At 51.2% G+C, this 22,461-nt stretch overlaps 2 long non-coding RNA genes across 2 annotated transcripts; both read right to left on the bottom strand.

The window, feature by feature from the left end:
- Positions 1-429: 429 nt before the first annotated feature.
- On the bottom strand, positions 430-3,923 carry LOC121020866 (uncharacterized). The gene is made up of 2 exons (XR_005786332.1): positions 2,991-3,923; positions 430-2,841 (listed from the first exon to the last, which is right to left on the bottom strand). It is a non-coding gene; the product is annotated as an uncharacterized LOC121020866 (long non-coding RNA).
- A 133-nt stretch (positions 3,924-4,056) lies between these two features.
- Positions 4,057-10,871, bottom strand: LOC121020865 (uncharacterized). Its single transcript, XR_005786331.1, has 3 exons — positions 8,352-10,871; positions 4,680-4,768; positions 4,057-4,184 (listed from the first exon to the last, which is right to left on the bottom strand). It is a non-coding gene; the product is annotated as an uncharacterized LOC121020865 (long non-coding RNA).
- Positions 10,872-22,461: the final 11,590 nt, after the last annotated feature.

The following is a 22,461-nucleotide window of genomic DNA, read 5'->3' as shown; positions in this document are numbered from 1 at the left end:
CGCCCAGCTCCTCCGTCCCCTTCCCCGTCGGCGGGGGCTCCCGCAAAGTTCCCGACTTCCGCTGGGCTCCCACCCCGTTGACCGTTTCAGATGGAAACCCATTGGCAGAGGGGAGGGGGTGGGGGGTTGCAGATGCCATAGGATCCACGCACGGTCCGGGCTTGAATCGGGCTCCTGGTAGAGACGAGGTGGGGTCCTCCCCACCCCCACCCCAGGCGCTGAGCAGGAAGCCGGCTAAGGGGGCATTCTTCGGGGCGAGAAGTCCTGGGGGCGATGTCAAGTCACTACACCCCCTAAGCTTAGCTTCCAGCGGTAGACCTCTGGCCCCTCCGGGAGCAGCAACGGGGTCTTAACCGTGTGTGGAGTCCAGGAGGTCAGCACGGGGCCCGGCCCCCAGTGGATACTCCATAAATACATCATAACGCAGGCTAACATTTTTCGAACATTTTATTTCGTGCCGGGTTTGGTCGCACAGTTAACTCGTTGAATCTTTACAGCAGCCCCTATGGGGGGTGGGGGGAGACAATGGTTATCCCAATATCACAGGTGAGGAAAATATCACAGAGTAAGTCCCCCCACGCACGGTCAGTTCCGCGGGATTCTCTGGGGGCCCCCCTCAATTCCTGGGCCGAAGGGAACTAGATTGGACTTGCCAGGCGCTCTGGCACAGTGAACTGGGAGCAGGCGAGATGCCACATTGCAAGCGCTCTCTATTCCCTTCTCCAAGGACGGGACCACTTCCTTATTTTTCAAGAAATAGTGTTGGCAGCTCTTGTTCGGATGTGCTCGGAAGCCTTGACCCCATTCGCCATTGTAAGTGCTTTCTGCCAGCAGACCCAAGCCAAACACTGAATGTGACTTCAGGGAAACAAGAGAAAAGGGCAGAGAGTTTAATACTTTACATCTGAATGCTGCTTTAGACTTTCCAGGATACTTTCACCCTACACGATTTTGCTTGGTCTTTACAACAAACCTGTGGGGTAGGCAGAACACAGTTTTAGCCACTGTTTCTGACGAATCTTTGCGGCTTAGTAGGGCTGGGAGATTTCTCTGATGTTGCCCAGGCGGCTAGGGGCATGCCCCCGACACCTGTCCTTTGTCCTCTCTGCCACCCCCGGCAGACTGTGGGAAAATAATATGGATTACAAGTATCCTTAGGATAATGTATAAAATAGAAGTCAGGCAAGGGAAAAAAAAAAATGGAGTCGGGCAAATACAGTCATAGGGAATAGTTTTAAACGCCCGACCGAACTTTGCTTTCGCTAAAGGTCTTGAGTGCATGACATATGTTTAACTAGTGGTAAGAATATTCCTTTTAGAGAATATCCTGAAAGTGTGTGGGGTCCCATCTGACCCGGGACCCAAATCCCTCAAATGGTCTTTGCATCTCTGGAAGGCAGGCTGCGTGATGGGTACAGATCGCTCACAAACGTTCAGTAGGAACGTGTTTCCCCAGCTCTTGGGCTCCTGGGTACCTTCCCAATGGAGACTGTGTGTCATAATCACATTACAAGCTGTAGCGCAAAGCCTGGCACATACATGTGATTAACAGATGCCATTTACCTCACTGATGGATGAGTGCCATGCTCGCTGTGTGGGGGGAGCGAGGAAAGGTGAAGGCACATGGGGGTCAGGAATCCAGGGACCTCACTTCCATTTCCCAGCTCAGCTGGGCCACGTTCACCTCCCTGTGCGACTGTACTTCCTCTCTGCGACGAAGGCGCCATATGCAATGGTCTGAGAGGCCTTTGCCGTCTGAAGTCTGTGCAACCACACTGACTGTGGACAATGGGGTGGGCTGTAGAACAGCTCCTCATCACATGTTTTGCAGAATGTGTCCAGGTGTAGACGCTGAGGTAGCTAAGTGTCCAAAGCATTAAAGATATACCTTGTTTATTTGGGGTTTTCTCTTTTATGCTTTATTTTACCTCGCTCAATGAATCCCGCCCCTGCCCCATTATCATTTCACAATGGCCTGGGCCAGCTCAGTGACATGGTGGGTAGGTAGACAGGCAGCTTTCCCCTGACAGATTCTCCTGACCGTGCCACATGGTTTTTCATTTTAAACTCAAACGCTATCATTTCACCTTTCTGATGACAGAAGATGCCACAAAGCCACTGTCCAAAAGCTCTTTATGAAGAGCCAGCCATATTGTCCCTTTCGTCAGAAATATTGTGTTCTGAGCGGTTGTGGAAAGGACGTAATCGGGCTTTAGAAGAGACACCCCAAACTACTGACTCTTAAAGGTGGAAGTGACCTTCAAGCTCATCTGGTCCAAGTGTTAAGTTTATATCGGGTCCAAATTCATTTCCCTAGCCAGCCACATCTGGTCCATTGACTGCTTGGGGCTTGGCCCTTCGTGATGTCAAATTCTACCTCGAAGAGCTGCCTGCTCTGTCCTATTCACTTTGTTTCTGAACCTACTCCAGTCTCTCTCTCTCTCCAGACCTGTTGCAGCTTTGCAGTGACCGTGGCTTCAGGGCCTCCACTCCTTCCTGTGGCCATAAAATACCCGTTGACGCGGCCTGATTTGGCGTGAGCCTTTTCAGTGGCCGCCGTTGACTCAGACCGCGTACGTTATTAACAAAACCTCCTCAGTCCTCTTCCACGCAAGCTGCTGGTAGGCCACATCTCCCCCGAACTGCAAATTGTACGATTGGTGTTTGGCCCCAAGTGTGGAAACTTAACATTTATCCCCGTTGAGAGATAGGCAGCTGTTCCAAACATCAGGAATCTTGCAACTTCAAGCAGATTCCAAGAGATCCAGGGACTGTGTCTTAAGCCTAGTACTTTGCTTTGAGCGGGGGAAATGCAGGGCCCTGGCCGGTCTGGTCTGGAAGCTGCCGTCGTTGGAGGAAGGCGCACCACGGGCAACGAATAAAAAGCAACAGTGAATAAGGGGCCCCAAGAGGGTGCACAGGACCCCTGTAACCTGGGGGTGCTTCATGGAGGAGGTGCCCCTGGGCCTGTCCCAATTCTCTGCCCTCACCTGTCCTCAGCCAAGTAGCAACGTGTAGAAGATGGGGTGAGACAGGCAGACTGACCGTGGAGCTCCCCTTCCTTCGGCCGGAAACACAGAAGCACCACCCCCAGACTCATGAACCGCTGGTGGCTGGGGTTTGGGGAGAGGAGTGAGGACAGGGGAGGCGGGGGCTACCTCGCGGCGCAGTGGGAGGGAGACAGCGCGGGAGGAAGGACGTCCTGGTGCAGAGTGGAGATGACAGGAACACGTTTTTTTACTTTCCTTTTCTTGCTCTCATTCCTGTGTCTTATTAAGGGAAACACAAAGGGAAAATTGTGTTATTTGTTAAAAAATGTCAAAGTGTGTTTCCAGCGAGAGGAAGAAAAGCAGACACATTGCTGCCTAGACAGAGAAGGCCGTCTTCTGGGGGGGGGGGGGGGGGCCCACGCACGGCCGGTGGGGGGGCACTGGGGCTGCGAACTCTGCTGACCCCTGGACTCTTTCCCCAGGACTCCCCCTGGTCCCGCACTCACGTTCAGGAACCGGGGTACCGGGTGCCTCGGAACTTTCTGGGGCGGAGGCCATCCCAAACCAGCTGCTGGAATGGGAGGGGAGTCAGCTAACAAAGGCACCATTTACGGCCCCGCATTCTTTGGATCTTGTCTAGAATCCTTTACGTGGCCCAGTCCATCTCCCTGTTGGACTGTGTGGTCCTTCAGAGAAGGACCCAGGTCAGACTCATCTGTGTTTCTCCTGTGCCCAGCACCATGCATTCCATGAGCCAAAGCCCCAGCGAATGTTTGTTGACTAAACAGAGAGTGCTCTTAAGTTTTAGTCCACCCCATGGCATAACTGGGTGTGCTAGAAAGAACATGCCTGGCTTGAGAAACACCAAGGTGTGAGTTCAAATCCCAGCTGTGACATTTGTTTCTTTTTTTTTTTTTTAAGCTTATTTATTTTGAGAGGGGGAGAGGGAGGGAGAAAGCAAGCGCAAGTAGGGGAGGGGCAGAGAGAGAGGGAGAGAGAGAGAAAATCCCAAGCAGGCTCCGAGCTGTCAGCGCAGAGCCGGATATGGGGCTCGAACCCATGAACCGTGAAATCATGACCTGAACTGAAACCGGGGATGCTTCACCAACAGCCACCCTGGCGCCCCCTAGCTGCGACATTTGTAAACTGTTAAAGCTTAGGTCCGTCAACTCCTCCCTGTTCCAGTGTCTTTACCTGTACAAGGAAAAGAATAATATTCTTCAAGAGTTAATAGAAGGGACGGATACGAAACACCTAATAATCTGTGTGGTTTACTTAATGTTCAAATATCCTTTACGGCCCCAGCCAGCCTCCCCATGAACGAGCAGGTATAGTTCCTCAAGGAAAATCGTCCGGACTTTGCCGTCATCTCATGAGCTAACAGGAGTCAGGCCAGCATTCGGACGGAGTTCACATGTCTAGCGATGGCACCTGTCACTAGACAGAGTAGTTGAGGGTCTCGGTGCCCCGGATAGGCTGTGCCCTGTGACTGGGAGGGTGGCATTGCTGAGCAGTGAGAAGATGGGGCCCTGGGGTCTCACAGACCTGGGACTGATCAGTGACTCCACCACTTATGATGACCTTGGGTACGTCCCGCCATCCCTTCAAGCCTCGGTTTCCTCATTTAATGAATCAAGGGAATAACTGGGGGCGGCATTTGTGCATGTTAAGTGAAATAACACGACATACCTAGTATGGGAACAGGCACCCAGTAGGAGGTCTAGGAGCTGTTATCACCATCCTTGTCACCGCCAACCTCACCATCAGACAACAGGCACCTGTAGAGCCACGTTGTACTTTGCTGTGTGGCCCCAGGACCTCGCATTTGGGCACAAGTGTCCAGAGAACGTGCCTTGAATTAAACAGAGCTGAACTGAATCGAAGACCACCTTTGGCGCTGAGTGAGGTTCAGGGGGAATCTGGCTCGTGATTCAACCTCCAACCTGAGGAGGGATGTCTCTCGGAAAAAAACCCCACGTGCTCGGTAACAAGTCCCCAGATGGCAGGCTTCCTGCACAAGCTTCTCACCTGTGGGCCCTGACAAGCCCCATCTTTGACATCTACATGTGATACTTCGCACCGAATACCGGGAGCCTGGCAACAATGGGAAGGGGGAGCGGTCACGGTCACGAGGAGTGAACTCCCCGGGCACCAGCACGGAGAGAGATCTGGAAGACGTGAGGTCTGCTGAAATCCTGAGCCTGCTTCACTGACTCCTATGCCCACCACACCGCAGTTGCTATGTAGTGAATGTGTCAGTGGATTTAGGCAGAAGCCCCTGAACACAACGTCTGGTGGAGCCCTTGGAGGCCTGGCTACAGCTCTCTGCAGCACTGGGGCACCCAGTGCTGGGGTTCAGCGGCTCAGAACGTGGCCCACGGGCAGACACCTCACAGCACAGAGAGCCGCCTCTCTGCTGAGCAGGTGCAGAGACGGCTTCTACCAACCCAGTAGCAAAGACCCCAGCTACTTCCGGGCGTTTTCGGGAAGGAAGGGGCCTCATGTGCGTCTCCGCCCACCAAGTACATTAAACCAGAGTGACTGCTGAGAGGACAGCCCTCGTCCCTACCCCACACTCCCATCTCTGCCAATGGCTAGGCCACGTTTATCAAATGCCAATTTATTTATGTAATATGCCCAACCTAGTTTCTAAAAAGGATTTGAGGTGACATAAGAGTATTATCAGTATTGTAATAGGGTTTTTCTTTTAATTTTTTTAGTGTTTATTCTTAAGAGAGAGAGAGAGAGAGAAAGAGAGACAGTGTGCAAGTGGGGGAGGGGCAGAGAGAGAGAGGGAGACACAGAGTTAGAAGCAGGCTCCAGGCTCTGAGCTGTCAGCACAGAGCCTGACATGGGACTTGAACCCACAAACCGTGAGATCGTGACCTGAGCCGAAGTCAGACGCTTAACCGACTGAGCCACCCAGGTGCCCTGTAATATGTTTTTTTTTTTTTAATTAAAATTATACACTGGGAACAGAAGAGGAAATCATCCCCCAAAATAACTTGGGGACAATATTTTAATTGTGATAGAATGTTAAGTGTCACCCCGGGTTTACAAGAGGAGACAGAAGAGCAAGGCCCTACAAGATCGCTATGATCACATCAAACTTTGTGTCAGTTACATTGACATGACCAGCTGGCCTGTGGAGAGACCCCACAACAAAAGAACAAACATCGAATCCATGAAGGCAGAGATCAAATCGGAGAGCTCGTTAACAGCGTTGGAACAGTTTTACTTTTATATACTGACTGTATTTCTCCTCTTCCGAAAATAATTTCAGCTCACATAAAACTAAAGAGAGATTCAACAAACTCCAAAATCAGGAGGAGAGGAAACAGAGATGAAGATGTGCTAACTGTAAGAATGAATAGTGGCCTCCTGGGGGCAGAAATTATGTGTATTGCCTTGCTCCCCGTAGTTGGATCTAACATAGCTCTGAATACCTACTTGGCACCTGTTATGTGTGAATTTTTGAATAAGCCAATGAATACTGTGATTGGGAGTGAAATTTGCCTTTTGGGCTTCCTAGTAGCCAGAGCAAAAAGGGATACCGCCACCCCACAGATATTTTTGCACGAGTGCTGGCGTTGCAACCGTGGCTTTGTCTGAGGAAGCAAAAGAGAAAGTGTATCCTTAGTCCTCATAGCTCTAGATGCCTTTGCCCAAGTGCATACACGGTGAACCTTTCCACCCCCATCCCCAGCACAGTGTCCTGCACAAAATGAATCCATTAATGAGATCAGGAAAAAAAAAAAAAATTCTTCGATGCATCTAAAGTATAATCATTCCCACCTTTCTTATCCCGTACATGATTTATCTACCACCCTCTTTACACCTTGAATAATGGAGGGGGGGGGGGAAAAAAAACTTGTCAGGAGGCTTTTGAAAGTGATGGCGTTCCAGGCAGATTGCAGGGCTTGGGTGAAAGCATGAACGGCGAAAAGCTGGACGATCTCTACGAACGTAGGGAAGTAGGCCAGCCGGGAGGTTTGAACACTGGACCTCAGAGCTTATCACTCTGTAGGCCACTGGCCGCCTTTGAACGTTTTGGACGAGAGTAAAATAATCAGGAATATGGTCTGAGTTGACAAGATGGTCTGGTAGCAGCGGGGCTGATAATTCAAAAGGAGAAAGAGGCAGTAGAACAGATAGACTTTATCACTCTAGTATAAGCAAGAAATCCAGGGCCTGGACCAGGGCAGGGACAGCAGAAATGACATCGAAGGGGATGAATGTGAACGTCCTCTCAGAAATCGAGTCAACAAAGTTCCACATTGTGAGGTGAGGACAACGGAAGGAGGAGAGGAATCAAAGAAGCTTGGGGGAATGGTGGCCCCGGAACAGAAGAGGGAACAGCAGCAGGATGGGGTACCAGAAGCTTGGTGGCTTTTCACAGTGTTTTCACATTCATTATCTCACTGATTTCATCTGCAAGTAGAGAGATCCGCCCTGAACATCAGCCTGAAAAATACTCTGCCCCAGCCCTGGAGCTGCCAAGTTTCAGTGACTAAATCTTTGCCTCGGATCCTGCCGGTGACAGCAGGGCACCCGCTTGAGGTGTCTTGCCCGTTCCGGGCAGCGTGGAGTCCTCGCAAGGACTGAGCCATCCTGTCCTGGTTCTGTGCCAGCAGCAGCTAAGAGCCAGGTAGCGAAGCACTCCGGCCTGCGACGCTTGCCAGGAACTTGATGGGTGTGCCCCAGTGGGTGTGCCCCAGGGTTCAGCCAGAGTCTCCCGGAACATCTGGGCAGGGCGGGGAGGCAGGAACACATCCATCAGTTTCATTAGCGACTCATCTTTCTTCCCACTGGGTAGCGGGCTTTGGCTTCGCCACTGACTCACTCCCAGGCCCAGGCAGTGGCTTCTCCCCCGGACAACAGGGCAGAGCACGGCTCACCTCCTGGAGGCAGGACCTCCAGGAGAGGCCTCCGCGTGTACCTGGCTGAGCCTCAGGGGGGGTGGGTCCACCGATTTCATAAAGAGAACAAACACTGATCTAGTTGCTAAAACGTCAGCCCTGCGAGGGACTCTGGGCACGCCTAGTCCAGCCCCCATTTGCCAGCCAAGGTGCCTCCAGCCTGTAGCCTCCACTGTCCCCATGCCGTCCTTGCCGTGAGTCCTCTGAGGGACCCCTCTTCCCCATCCGCACGCACCGTCCCCAACTGACTTTCCAGGCCTCATCTCCCCCACTCCCTTCCTCTTCTCTGTCCTCGCCCACTCAACACCACACACGACCCCTGCCCCTAGAAGTCACCCTGACCTTGCCCAGATCCTGCAGGCGCGCCCCTGTGCTGGGGCACAGACTGTGTCCTCAGCCAGGAGTCCCCTTCCCTTCCTCCTCTGGCCCGTTGAATACCTACCTCTTCTGCTCCTAGACAGGTAATTAGCACTTCCTCTGGGTCCCTTCACGGGCTGTTTAGCATTTATCACTTGATATCACCAGTTTTTCTTTCGATGCCTGCCTCCTTCACTGGAAACACACACATCTGTGTCTTATGGAGCCTTGTGTCCTCAAAGGCTGGCAGAGCTGGGTCCTGCTGACAGGTGGGGAGGGAAGAAGGAAAAGGCAGATGCTGCTAAGGCTCACAATCCAGGGAACAAGGACAGGTGCAGTCAGGTGTCTCCCCCCACCCTCCAATTCTCCCCAACATCTACTAGGTATTCAGCCCTTGCTTTCCTTCCAGAACCTCCTTCCGTACATCAAGGAAAACACAACTGTAGATCCACTCCCCACTTTGTAACCCAAAAGGTAACACTGCTCTAAACTTTTTTTTCCCACAAAGCCCTTTAAAACCCTTCCGAGTTTCTCATATGTATCCTGTCTCCATTTGAGTCTCCAACTGAAATACCCAAGAGACAAAAGAAACCACACATTGAATGTAAGTTAAAGCACACCGCCCCTTGCTTTTTCAAAAGACTGAGTTCCGGGGGAAGCCATGTAAGAATCACATTGTCATTAAACCCATCATATTTTCAGCGCATTGAGGGAGGGGTGTTGCTTAAAGATATCTGGAGTGATTCCTCTTATCAGTGATGGAATGATCAGTGAATGGTACACTACTGTTCAAACTATGTATTAGGTTCAGATCAACACCCCAGTTTGTCGGAACCCAGCACCACGCACGTAAGCGAGAACAAGTTTCCCCATCTCGCTAGAAAAAGAGGTAGCGTTTACAGCCAGAGTTTCTCCCACAGAAGCCCCCTCAAACCTGGCTGGCCCCACGGCCTGTGGGATCCCAGGGGCCGGATCCTGCAGGTACACGGGTACTTTCCGGGAATTGTAATAAGGTGAGCAGAGGCCGCTTCAATGATTTGAGCTCACAATGGCACCATCTAAGGACCTAAACTGTTGAAGGCTGTATATCAAGGGTCAATCAGTTTTAGCCACAGGCCCAGTCCAACCCACTGCCTGTTTTTGGAAGGCTTGCAACCTAAGAATGATTTTTGCATTTTTAAACGATCTCATAAAATCAAAAGGAGAATAACATTTCACGAGAGGCGACGGTCATGTGAAATTTAAATGTCAGTGTCACTAATAAAGTTGTATCTGAACACAGTCTGCTCTTCTGTTGCGTTACCATCCACGGCCACGATGGCAGAGTGGATCATTGAGACAGAGACAGTATGGTTGCAAACCTCAAGGGTCTACTCTCTGGGTCCCTTACAGAAAAAGTCTGTCCCCAGCCCTGCTTGAAAGGACACGGCAAGACCCAGAGCAGATGCTAGATGAGATGGGCTTGTCTTTTAGGGTGTTGGGGTGTCTATAGCTGGCCAGGGAGGCCATGAGGTTCTTTTGAGCAGTGGATCAGATCAGATTGAAAGTGGTTGAGACTTCCATCCCTTTTGAAGAAAGGCGTCATCATCATCATGAACCAGTGCTGACAGCTCCCTCATGGACATCAGAGGATCAAACTGACTTTTCCTAGCCAATTCCCATGTCATTCCTGGAGTTCCAGGTGAAGTCCAGCCAACTGCAAGGTCACATTACCCTCCTGCAGAACCGCAGGTGTCCACAAGGGGGCGGCAGCTCTCCTGTTTGCAGTTAGTCTGATGGCCTTCCCAAGTTAGGGGAGCAGCCCCAGAGACGTCTGTGCCTCGCCAGCCTCCACAGAACCTTCTCTCTAGACCGGTAGTCAAGAATGGGGCCTTCTTACCATGCAGGAACCACATAAGCCTCCCCAGGCAGCCAGTCTGACATCTTGGGGGTTGATCATCAAACCTATTAGTCTTGAATATCAGCAATAAAAAACAAAGAAAGAAAGAAAACAAAAAAATTGGTTGGGTGTCTCTCACTTGTCCTTGTCTGCTCCTGACTCTCTCTGCTATTCCAGTCAAGCACTCTGTGCCAGATTTTAGCCTATGGTCTCTCAGCTCTCAAATCGCCCTTGCGATGCTGGGGCTAGGGTTTCACGCACCGAAGTTGTGTTTTTTTCCAGATGATTCCATGTGAGGCTCTGCTAGGTGAAGATGGTGGAAGAAGGGATTTACCTCCTGCAAGTTTGCCTCATTGGGCTCCCCCTCTGTCTGTGGCTCTGACGGAGGCCCCGGCAATGTTTCCTCACCCTGGTTAATAGCAGTCCCTTCCCCCGATAGCAAGTGCAGCCCACCCACGTCCTCCCCAACACCACACAGCAATCTTCCCAGTGTCCGCTTCAGAGACACTAACACCAGCTGGTCGTGTCCTATCCCCAGAGCTCTGAGCCCCAGGTCCACCAGGCCAATCCTCCAAGGTCCTAATTTTTATAAATTCCATCTTCCGCCCTTGGTCCCCCTAAGTCCTATGGGCGGTAGGGTCTCCTGTGACAGCTACTTTTATGTATTTATTTACCTATCAATTTATTTAATTTTATTTTGAGAGAACGCACACACATGCACAAGCAGAGGAGGGGCACAGAGAGAGGGAGAGAGAGGATCCCAAGCGGGCTCTGCACTGTCAGCACAGAGCCCGATGCAGGGCTCGATCTCACAAACGGTGAGATCATGACCTGAGTCAGAAACAAGTGTCCGAGGCTCAACCAACTGGGCCACCCAGGCGCCCCTTACTACGTTTATGAAAACCTAGTGTTCTCCTCCTGCCTTTTCAGCGACCTAATTGACAATGCTATGCCTGGTTAACTATTCTTCATGTTAGATTCTCACTGTTTAAGTAACTAGGGCAGCTTCTGTTCCCCAACTGGACTCTAACTGATACCCAACTTTTCTCAGGTCTAAAACTAACAAGAGATTCTTGGATTACGGATGCTCCTGGAGCCGACCTGGAAAATTAAGTCTACAAACGCCTCGTGCGCACGTACAGGTAAACACACTGGGCCACTCTGCACTTGTGCCTGCTGGGGGGGGTGGGGGGGGTGGGGGAGGCGGCCTCTCACCCAGTCCCTCAACCCCCTAGTCCAGACAAAGGAACCGGGAAAATGAAAGTACCCAGCGCCCCACCGTGGCCTGGTGAGAGAGAGCCGGACCCTTCGCAGATCTTCTCAATCGTGTCTGGTCTGGCAGAGAACAATCCTCAGACACAAATTCTTTCCAGACAGCAAGATGCCTGGGAAAAGAGAAGCCACGTGGAGCACAAGAGAAGGATGTTTAAAAATGCTTGAGGGCTCCCACTCAAGAAAGTCCACCCTGCGAAGAAAGGAGACGCCTTCATGTTGGGGGCTGATTGCGCAGCCGATGGGATCCAGTACAGATTATCTTCTAGTGGGAAAAACTCACCTTAAAAATTAAAGTGCCGGGGCGCCTGGGTGGCGCAGTCGGTTAAGCGTCCGACTTCAGCCAGGTCACGATCTCGCGGTCCGTGAGTTCGAGCCCCGCGTCAGGCTCTGGGCTGATGGCTCGGAGCCTGGAGCCTGTTTCCGATTCTGTGTCTCCCTCTCTCTCTGCCCCTCCCCCGTTCATGCTCTGTCTCTCTCTGTCTCAAAAATAAATAAACGTTGAAAAAAAATTAAAAAAAAAAAAAAATTAAAGTGCCTGGCGGCAGATTTGGACCCGTGCAGGGGGCAGAGCGGGACGAGAAGCGGGCGGGCACGTTGGAGGGAGAAAGAAGGTTGATGGTCCAACGTGTGTCTCTCTGCTCAACACGGAGCTGGACCCTGGGCGGACCAACAGCGCCTCTTCAGGACCCCCTGAATGACACAGAGTGCTGGCCAGGGCGTTTAGAAAACAGAACCTCGTCCCCGTCGTCACCGGGAAGCGCAGATTCGGCCCAGTTACTTTACTGGGATTCCCTTTAACAAAGTCTCTGCCCTCCTCTCCCAGAATGCCACGGACCCAGACCCGGCAGGACCCGGCCTTGCCGTGAACTCGGGCGCCCCCTGGTGGCCAGAGCCTGAAAGGCACGGGGGTCGTGTTCGCCGCCTCCAGGCCCACCTGCGTGCACAGCCGTGTTGGAGACTTACTTTACCTACATCTTTCTGAACTCTTTCCACATTCCTATGGGGCTAAGCCAAGGTCAGCACCCTCGTCCCCCTCTCTGATTTTTATATCCAGCTCTTTCTTCATGTGGCCGCTGCCCGGCTTGACCCGCCTCAGTCCCCTTTGAGTCGGAAGGCTGCCTGCTTAACCCAGTGAAGCCTTGGTTCCTCAAACTACCAGGCGTAGCTCTTGGCGGAAGTGACTGTGAGTATTGGAGGGGAGGGTGGGCCTGGGGAAGGGGGGGGGGGGGTCTCTTCCAACTCTCAGACCACCTGGGTGTAGAGGCCCGGAGGAAGAAAACCAGGCCTAGGAACGAGGGCACGGAAACGAACTACTTTGGACAGATCATTGCCGGCCACTCCTCCAGCTGACCTCAGGCTGCCGGATGCCAGGACCCCAGAAGCGAACTGGTCAACCGCGCTCACCTCTTCTGGGGACCGCAGACCAGAGTTCGGAAGACGTGTGTGTCTGAGCAAACACAATCCGTGTCTAGCAGACGTAGATACGGATTCCTGCTTTCAAGAATTCACTTCATTTCCTAATGAACTATAAGAACTCAGCTTCCTTGCTTTGGTCTCCTCCCCCCAAGAAACTTTGCGCGGGATGCAAATAGTTTCTGAGAACCTCTCTGCCCTTCCTCTGTCTACCCTCTTTTCCCTACCTGTCAACACCCAGGGTGCAAGCGTGAGGGGAGGTCAGATCAAGGCAGGGTGGGCATGGTCAGGACTGAAAGGGCAGGAATTACTAGGGGCGCATCTCCCAGCTCTCGTGCCAGGGTCCGCCGACACGGGGATCTCTTGGAAACCGGGAGGCACAGTCTCCTGAAGCCACCCGACTCCCCGGATGGCAAAGAGGAGGCCTGCACACCATCCCACCCGACCCCCCTCCCCCCACATACACTCGCTCCCATGGACGACACAACTAACTGATCACCGCGGTCAGCTGAGACGCCATTCCAATTCCTGCTCCACAGCGAGCTCCAAACAGCCACTTCAAATCAATCGGGTTTGACAAAGGAGATGAAACCTTCTTCTGGTCCTGCGTATTTTAAAACATAAACATAAATATGCGATTTATTGTCATCCGGAACATTCATTCTTCCCCAGCTGCTTAACTCCGACCTTGTAAGTATTTCATAGCCCTCCCCGCCTTTTGAAAATTTGAGCATCTTAGTCCCTTCAGTATGTTCTTGAACATGATCTCTCACCTCAGGGCCTTTGCACTTACTTTCCTTCTGCCCGTCTTGCTCATTTCCTGGACACCTTCCTGCCTCATGTCTCCAGTTCTTTAGGTTTCTGTTCAGTCACTGCTTTATCAGAGAAGGTGTCCCTGGCCCCTGTCTAGATAAACAAACACCCTCTGCTTCCAGCCTCGCTCGGCGTCTGCTGCCCTAGTTCTCCTTCCTAGCGTTTATCACCATCAGACTGATCACTCAGTTATTCGGGAGTTGATTTTTTTGTTTCCACTACCAGCATGTAAGGACCGTAGATCAGGGGCTGTTTTGCTTCTTGCTGTGTCTACAACGCCCAGAGGGAGCCATCAATAAACACTTGCTTCATGAATGAAGGGATGAGTCCATAAATAAACAAGTAAAGAATTTGCGACGGAAAACTTCTGAAAGGGAACCACCTGTCCTCTGCACAGAGAGGCTTGCAACAAAGACAAGGTGTCGAAAGTAGACAACCTCTGAAGAGGTGCTCCCCACGCAAAGCTCATAGGAGGAAGTTGATCGTAAATGGAAACACTCCTGTTCCCTTTTACTGATAGAAACACCAAGTTGGACAGTATATGCCAAGATACAGAGAATATCCCCTCCGCACATATAAAATGCCTCACCAACTCAGACTCATTGGAAATAAGGCAAAAGTGAACTACTGGAAAGTCCAGACTATTAAAGTTGTTAATGAAATACACTTTTATTATTTTCAAATCCGGGGGCACTTTCCTTATTCAACATTTGGACACTTAATAGCTCAATTGAATCTAATTCATCTCAACTGCCCCCCCCCAAAAGCCACAAACCCAGAAGTAATCAAAGAGTCCTTCAGGCATCAGCAGCAATGGGGCTAAGGCTGAAAATATCCAAAAATAGCCCAAAGCAGGAAATTTGCTGAGATTCAGTTATCCTGTGAACCAAAAGAAAGTGGGACTCCCATTGACTATCGATGCCTATAGAAGTGAAACTCTGCCAACATCCAAGTCAAGAAGAACGGGAGGAAACAGATAGAATAATAATCATGTCAAACAACATCAACAGCTAATATTTATTGAGCACTTACTACATGACAGGCCTGGTTCCAACTGCTGTACATGTATTACTTATCTAATCCGTACAACCACCGACTCAGGTAGGTATAATCATGTCCTCATTTCACAGATGAGGACACGGACACAGACAATACAATAACGAAGGGAAAAAAAAAAACAGAGAACAAGGAACCAAATTTTAGGCAGTTATGACCCTGGAGAGCAGAGGAGACCGAGTGGGAAGAGAAAGGAAAGACACCAACGACAGAGAGCTCAGAGCCGGGCGCTGGGTGCGGGCATGCCTCAGTAACTCAGGGCACCTCTGTCCTGTGGGACAGGTCGGTGATGAGTCTGTAGGTCAGCCCCGCTCCCATAAAACCTCCAGCGCGATTACCAAGGAGGGAGGGGACTCCATTTGAATCTTCATAAGCCAATTGCCCAGAAAAATCGCTGGTCTAGAATTTCTCATCTAGATGTATTGACAACTCACGTTATTGCAGAAGCTGCTTGGAATTTTTGAATCATCGGAACCAACACATGTTGTTTTCTGCAAATACCTTGGAGAGGCCTCCAACGTTACCTGTGCTCAAGGAGTTTAAGCAATCCCCGCAATAAATCTGTTCTCACCATCCACCTGCATTTTCTTTCCCTTTTTCCCTGTGGATGGGGTTTCACATTGGCACACTTGGGCGGGATCGCGGGTTCGGAATCAGGAGACCCCGTGCAGGTGCGTGCATTTCTCCCTCAAACCCCGGCCGTCCGCCATCCTCCAGTAGCTGATACCTGGTCTGCACCCGGGAACCACACGCACAAGTGAGTCCCCCCCCCTCCCCCGCTCTTGAGAGAGAGGGCAGGGGCGGGGTGGTAACTCGGGGTTTACGACCTTTTCCACTCACACATAAAATCTGTCAGCGCTCAGCCTGGAATCGTAAGCAAGACAAGTGAAACTTTCTAGGTTGCCATGGTTCTTTCCAAGGGGTGCGTTCGCAGCCAATGGGATACTCGGGCTACAGTTCCTGGAAAATGTCTTAAACAACCCCTAAAAGAAGCCTGCTTGCCTCGTGCGTTATATCAACTCTCCCACTGTTATGAGTGGAAATTGAGACTTTATGGAGTTTTTATATGCTGTAATATTTTTTTTCAAATAAATCTCTCCTATAAATCCAAAATAAACCCAAGACAGCTCCCCCCCTGCCCCAACGCCCTTATGTCTGGCCCGTGGCCTGCTGAACATTCTTGCCCAGGCCTGATTTTTTTTCCTCCAGGTTTCATTGAGTAACTCGTGAGACGGCTCTCCGTGATTCTTGCCATTCACAAATCGGTCTCAGTTGTTCCTCTGATGTAAAGTGTGGCCCCAACGGACCCCACCTAAGCCCAGCCTCTCACTGCCACAGGCCCCAAGCACTCTGACCTCAGAGCAGACCCCAAGCTAAAATATTTCCGCTTGCTCTCAGGACACAGTAAGCACAGACAGGTCTGCCGTGCGATGGGGTCTCCGGTGGTTACAGGAGCCCAGCGGGGCCTCGGTCTTCCTGATGGGGATGCCGGACGGAGTCCCTCTCCAGCCACCAGCCAGGATTTGGGATTTGCCCTCCCACGGCGCCCACTGGTGCAGCTGAGTCGGCTCATGGGTATCCCAGGTGGTTGCCCCATGGTACCCAGATGCACAGACGTTTTTCCAGAGGTCTGTGTTTCTTTTTGTGATCCTATGAGCTTGGGGTGTCACCGCCCACTGCCCCTTCCAGTGGCACATGGCCTTTGCCCTGCAGTCTGTCTTCTTCAGGTGGCCTGGCAGAGGCCAAGAGAGCCTCGTGCGCTCCCCAGAGCACGGCGAGCCCCGCTGTGGACCCCCAAACTCGCGCAACCTCCAAAAGACAAAGCCAAATGAAGTCCTGCGTTCGGGCTTCCCGTAGACCCCACATCGGTGACGTTTTGCATCATTGCAAACCTCTGCACGGGATGTCAGTCACCTCAGGTTAACAATGGTTCGACGGTTAGGAGCAGCGCGGTCTAGGACAGATTGTTTTTCCTCCCATCTACCTTCTCTGTGAGCACCAGTTTTTCACAGAGCCGCATGGCCCTCAGAAAGAAAAACACCGTTCCTTGATAAAAAGCAAGAGAGTTTAGATGCGATATGAACGGATCTCCCGTATTTTTTTAAAGTTTGAAACAATGCGTAACGGTTTGCTCCAAGCGTGTGTTGTTGAAGAGCGATACTTAATATTTAGCAAATTGACCCGGAACAAATTGAGTGGGAAGGTCCACAGTCCAGCTCTGTGCACGTCTGTCATCGACTTGCTCCCCTCCATCCACAGGAGGGGGAGGCCGGCACAGCCTCCCCTTGCTGACCGGCTGTCAGTCACCAGAGCGCAAAGCACCAGGCCTCAGACTTGGCATGTTCCCTCAGGAAAGCTCCCAGCGGGAAATTTTAGAAGTTCATATTTTCCCTCACCCTGGGAGATGCGCAAAAGCCAGACACAGCAGTTTTGGTCTTTCAGGTGAGAAAACTCAGCTCCCGGGAGTGAAATCCCCTTGGAATTTCCAGCTACCTGAAGGCCTGACCACGGGGTTGCGAGTTCTGTCTGTGAAAACCAGTCCTCTGGGCGCGATCGTCTGATAGATTTCTCAGACTCCCTTTAGAGGCATCAGGGGTGACCATCAGCCCCACAGGAGAGGGGTCGCCGACATATTTCAAGAATTCTCACAAGTTAATTGGAAGAGGAAGTCACCCAAACTGATCACAAGATAAGCCTGACAACAATTAGATATTGTTTCCTTTTAAGTCAGCGCACTGGCAGAAACCTCACCTTGCTGGGAGGTATCAGCCCTGCTGAGCCCCGTGGAAAGCAGAGAAGGAGAGGGGAGGGGATGGTTTAGGCAAAGGAGCCCTTGACCCCATCCACCTCCTCCGCGGTGCGCCCCACCCCCACCGTAGTAGCTGGCCACGCCCACCCACCTGTTCAGTAAGTACAGGCAGGGTCTGTGGCTTCCGGTGAGACGGCCCAGGGGGGGCTCCGAGGATGTCTCCCGCCAGCCCCCGCCCTCGAGCAGCCTACAGACCGCTGGGTGAGCCGGCCAAGGCAAGCGGAGGTTTCTGGAAGGTGCCTTGCAGGCTTGGAGATAAGCACAGGTGAGGTGGAAAACCCCCGGGGCAGATAAGACCTAGTCACAAAGTGTGCCACTGAGTCATTCCCAAGTGGCATACAATGACGCTCTCGGAGAAAATGGTCAAAAGTTTTTTTAAAAATGGAGCGCCTGGGGGCGCCTGGGGGGCTTGGTCCGTTAAGCGTCCAGCTTCAGCTCAGGTCATGATCCCACGGTCCGTGGGTTCGAGCCCCGCGTCGGGCTCTGTGCTGACAGCTCAAGAGCCTGGAGCCTGCTTCGGATTCTGTGTCTCCCTCTTTCTCTGACCCTCACCGACTCATCTCTGTCTCTTTATCTCTCAAAAATGAATAAATATTTTAAAAAAAAATTTTTTTTAAACTGGGGCGCCTGGGAGGCTCAGTCAGTTGAGTGCCTGACGTGGGCTCAGGTCACGATCTTGCCATTCATGAGTTGGAGCCCCATGTAGGGCTCTGTGCTGACATCTCAGAGCCTGGAGCCTGCTTCGGATTCTGTGTTTCCCTCTCTCTCTGCTCCTCCCCCGCTCATGTTCAGTCTCTCTCTCTCTAAAAATAAATATTTTTAAAAAGAAGAAGGAAGAAGAAGAAGAAAGAAAGAAAGAAAGAAAGAAAGAAAGAAAGAAAGAAAGATGGCCAAGGAATCCCTGAAACGTGGCTGTATCTTCTAGCACTTTTGCACTAAAATTTCTTCCCTGGTATTATGTCTCCACTTTTCAAGTGTCCTATCCATCCACTTGAATTTTACAAGCCTATTAGGCAAGGCTTTCTACTTTTGTGGGTTTTATTTTGCTTTGTTTGTTGCTGCTTTTGAAAACATGAAAAGAGTTTTATTTTTGTTGGCCCCTAACACTGCGCAAAGAGTCAGTGGAAAACAGTGTCACAAACGGTTCTAAACTATGGCAACATGCAAACCCCTGGTCGGGACTAGCCAGCACGGGGTTGCAAGAATGTTTGAGAAGGCAATCGCCTGCTGCCTCCCTCCAAACCCCCTAACGCAGGGCTGGAGCACATTCGTACTCCTAATTAATAATGTTAAATGCTAGTATCGTATAATGCACATTGCAAGCTCCTATCCTGCATCCTGCAACCAGTAAGGAGGGCGGGTGCTCTGACTCCCGTTTTACAGAGCAGGAAACTGAGGCTTAGGTAAATTGTGGCTGGTGGCCCATCTGCTCGCCCCCGCCCCTGCGCCCCCCACGCGCGCGCACACAGGCACCGGCTGGGGGGTGGGGGGGGCTCCGGCTGCGGGGACGGGGACGGGGACCGGGCGGGGGAGGGCGCTGGCGGGACCCTGCTCCCCCCTCCCCGGGGGCGCGCGGGCCGCCCGGACCACTGGGCCCTTAGCACGCGGCGTTAGATAATCTCCGGGACAGCCAAGGCGCAATCCCTGCCAAACCGCAGGGAGGGGCGAGGCCGGTGGAGGGAGGGGGCTGGGAACTGTTTGCTGTTGCTTTTTTCTGAATTAAAAGAAAACTGGGGAACGGAGAAAGCGAGGGAGCAAAGTTCAAGGGAGAATCTGGCAACTCACCTTGGGCAGACCCCTGGCCTGCTTCCAGAACTCTCTCTTGGAATGGGTGAGGCCGCCGAGTGTGTGATGAGTGCTTAGTGAGTATTCATTGTGGATGATGGATGACTGGCCTGGAATTCGTCCACACCACAAATTTGTTCCTCTGTACACCCAGGCAACCAAGAAGCCAAAAGAGGTGGAGGGATCGGGTGCCGCTTTAATGGCACTCTCACTAGGCTGCTGGCACCCGGGCCTCCCAAGCCCTGGACCCCGCCCTCCCGCATTGTCTCTGCCTCTACCCATTCCTTTCCTGGGCCCTAGAAGCACAGCCCCCAGTGACCCTTTCCTCTCCAAGTGCCAGCGCTCACTTGCCCGTAGTACAGTCCCAACCCCCTTCCTTCCCGGGGCGGAGATCGGGCGCTAAACAACTAGGAAGTTCTCTAGGAAGTTGCCAGGGCAGCCTCTGGCCTCCCTGCCTCCAACCCCTTCCCTCTGCTGCTCCCCTCCACCCTCAAAGCTGTCAGAATCACGTGTCGGTTCCCTGGTTTTGATCATGTAACATCCCTACTTGCAAGGCCAGAGTGAGTCCCAGTGGCCTTATATGTCACATCTCAATTTCCCACCATGGGCATGAAGATCCTCCCCTGTGGCCCCCCACCTTGCCTGCCCCACCTCAGGGACTGTCCCTCCTAACTCCCGCAAAGCAGAACTTCTGCTCGGATTATGCAAAACTCAAGAGCCACTCCCACCGCAACCCCCACCACTCAGTCATTCAGCAAGCATTTATTGAGCATCTATAAAGCGTCAGGAGCTGAACTATGGGCTGCGAATACAATAAAGAACATGAAAATAAACGTCTCTGCCCTCGCCAACTGTACAGTCAAGTAAGAAAGACAGTTAAAAAAGAAATGACATTTTCTTGCTCCCAATTGCCACCGAAACAGCATGGCTCATATTTAAACCTGAGCACGACTATGTAAAATAAACCAATAAATGGACCGTGCACCGAAAGGAAATACAGCAAAATAGTTGTCCCTGGACAGCTGAGTAGGGAGATTAGAATAACTATTTCCTTCCTTCTACTGTTAGTTTCCAAAATTTCAGTACTGATCGGGTATTAATTTTATAATAAAAAGCAAACTGTTTTCTGGTATCTCTTACCTTTTTCTTTCCTTTTAAGAAAAGGTGGAGATTAGGGGCGCCTGGGTGGCACAGTCGGTTGAGCGTCCGACTTCAGCCAGGTCACGATCTCGCGGTCTGTGGGTTCGAGCCCCGCGTCAGGCTCTGGGCTGATGGCTCAGAGCCTGGAGCCTGTTTCCGATTCTGTGTCTCCCTCTCTCTCTGCCCCTCCCCCGTTCATGCTCTGTCTCTCTCTGTCCCAAAAATAAATAAACGTTAAAAAAAATTAAAAAAAAAAAAAAAAAGCAAACTGTTTTGTGGTATCTCTTACCTTTTTCTTTTCTTTTAAGAAAAGGTGGAGATTAGGGGCGCCTGGGTGGCTCAGTCGGTTAGGTGTCCGACTTCGGCTCAGGTCATGATCTCATGGCCCGCGTCGGGCTCTGTGCTGACAGCTCAGAGCCTGGAGCCTGCTTCGGATTCTGTGTCTCCCTCTCTCTGCCCCTCCCCTGCTCTCTCTCTCTCTCTCTCTCTCTCTCTCTCAAAAAGAAATAAACGTTAAAAACATTTTTAAAAAACATTAAAAAAAAAAGAAAATGTGGAGACTATAGAAAGCATAAACAACGAAGTAAAAATCACTGACAATTCCATGTTCACACATAATGAGAATCAACGTTTTATTTCGTTAGCACCCAACCGCGGTCATATTTTTTCACAAAATCAGGGCTCACGTTGTACAGTGTTCCATAACCTATTTTTTTTACTTAACATGACATATTATGAATAGCTCTCCATGGCGAACTGTCGCACATCAGTTTTCATGACTTCCTCATACGTATACGATGTGTGAGCCATAATTAGTTTAATCACTGTACATAAACCACGCATGTGTTCCTAAAAAGGGAGAAAATTGCGGAGGTTGGAAACAGGCTCTGGAATCACTCAGATGTGGATTCAAATCCTGGCTTCCCTGTTTACTCACTCTGACTTTACTCAATTGACTGAATTTATAAATCGACTAAATTTCCCTAGGTCTCATTTTTCTCATACCACATGGTAATTATAATGTCTTCTGTACAGGTGATTGTGGAGAACAAAATAAAATAATATATTGAAATTGTTTGGGCCACACCGGGCACACAGAACTCAATGAATGGTGGTCATTAGCCCCGATTCTTTCTTTGTGGGTACAATTTGTGGGTGACGGGGTTCAACCGTTTTGCAGTTTTTTGACACAGGACTGCCAGGCTGCACTATAAAGAAGTACATAAATTTCATTTAAAGGAAAACAGAGACAGGGAGAAATTTTTTTTAAATCACGGTTGTATTAAGCCCTGTGTGCCCATGTTGTAACGGGCTCACCCAGGGACACAGACATGAGCAAAACCCTCCGAACCCTCCACATGTGATAACTCAGATGTTCACCAGCCTTGCTAACCCCTCCCTCTCCTAGGAGTCTTTCTAGATGAACCCCCTACACCCTCTACGGCTTACTCCCGGGAACCCCTCCTGAAGAATGAAACCACTTTTGGGATACCTGCGTGGCTCAGTCGGTTGAGCCTCCGACTTCGGCTCGGGTCACGATCTCATGGTTCACAAGTTCGAGCCCCGTGTGGGGCTCTGTGCGGACAGCTCGAAGCCCGGAGCCTGCTTCGGAGTCTGTGTCTCCCTCTCTCTCTGCCCCTCCCCTGCTTGCCCTCAGTCTCTCTCTCTCTCTGTCTCTCAAAAATAAATAAAAACATTAAAAAAAAAAAAACAAAACAGAATGAAATCGCTTTTAGTTCTTGCCATTTCAGAAGAGGAAAAGTTGTCCCCGGGTCAGAAGTGTCTAAGAAGATCTGAGACATGGAATGCCGTGCTTAAAGATGCCACATCACAGGTGACAAAATTGGGGGGCTTCAGCAGAGGCCGCGCCCCCTCCCCCGCCCCCGGAGGTCACGTGTGAGCAATGAGCCCTCTCCTTGGACGCTCCTGGTCACTCTGCACACCTCCCGCCCCTGGGCCACCCCCGCCCGGTTTGCGTGTTTTCTGCTCAGTCTCAGCCCTGAGTTATCCGCCATGCTATCTCAA

Source organism: Herpailurus yagouaroundi, unplaced genomic scaffold (genome assembly GCF_014898765.1).
Source record: "Herpailurus yagouaroundi ecotype Mexico unplaced genomic scaffold, PumYag 253, whole genome shotgun sequence".
NCBI lineage: Eukaryota > Metazoa > Chordata > Mammalia > Carnivora > Felidae > Herpailurus > Herpailurus yagouaroundi.
The sequence above is the reverse complement of the archived record's forward strand: the minus strand, read 5'-3'. Positions and strand labels throughout refer to the sequence as shown.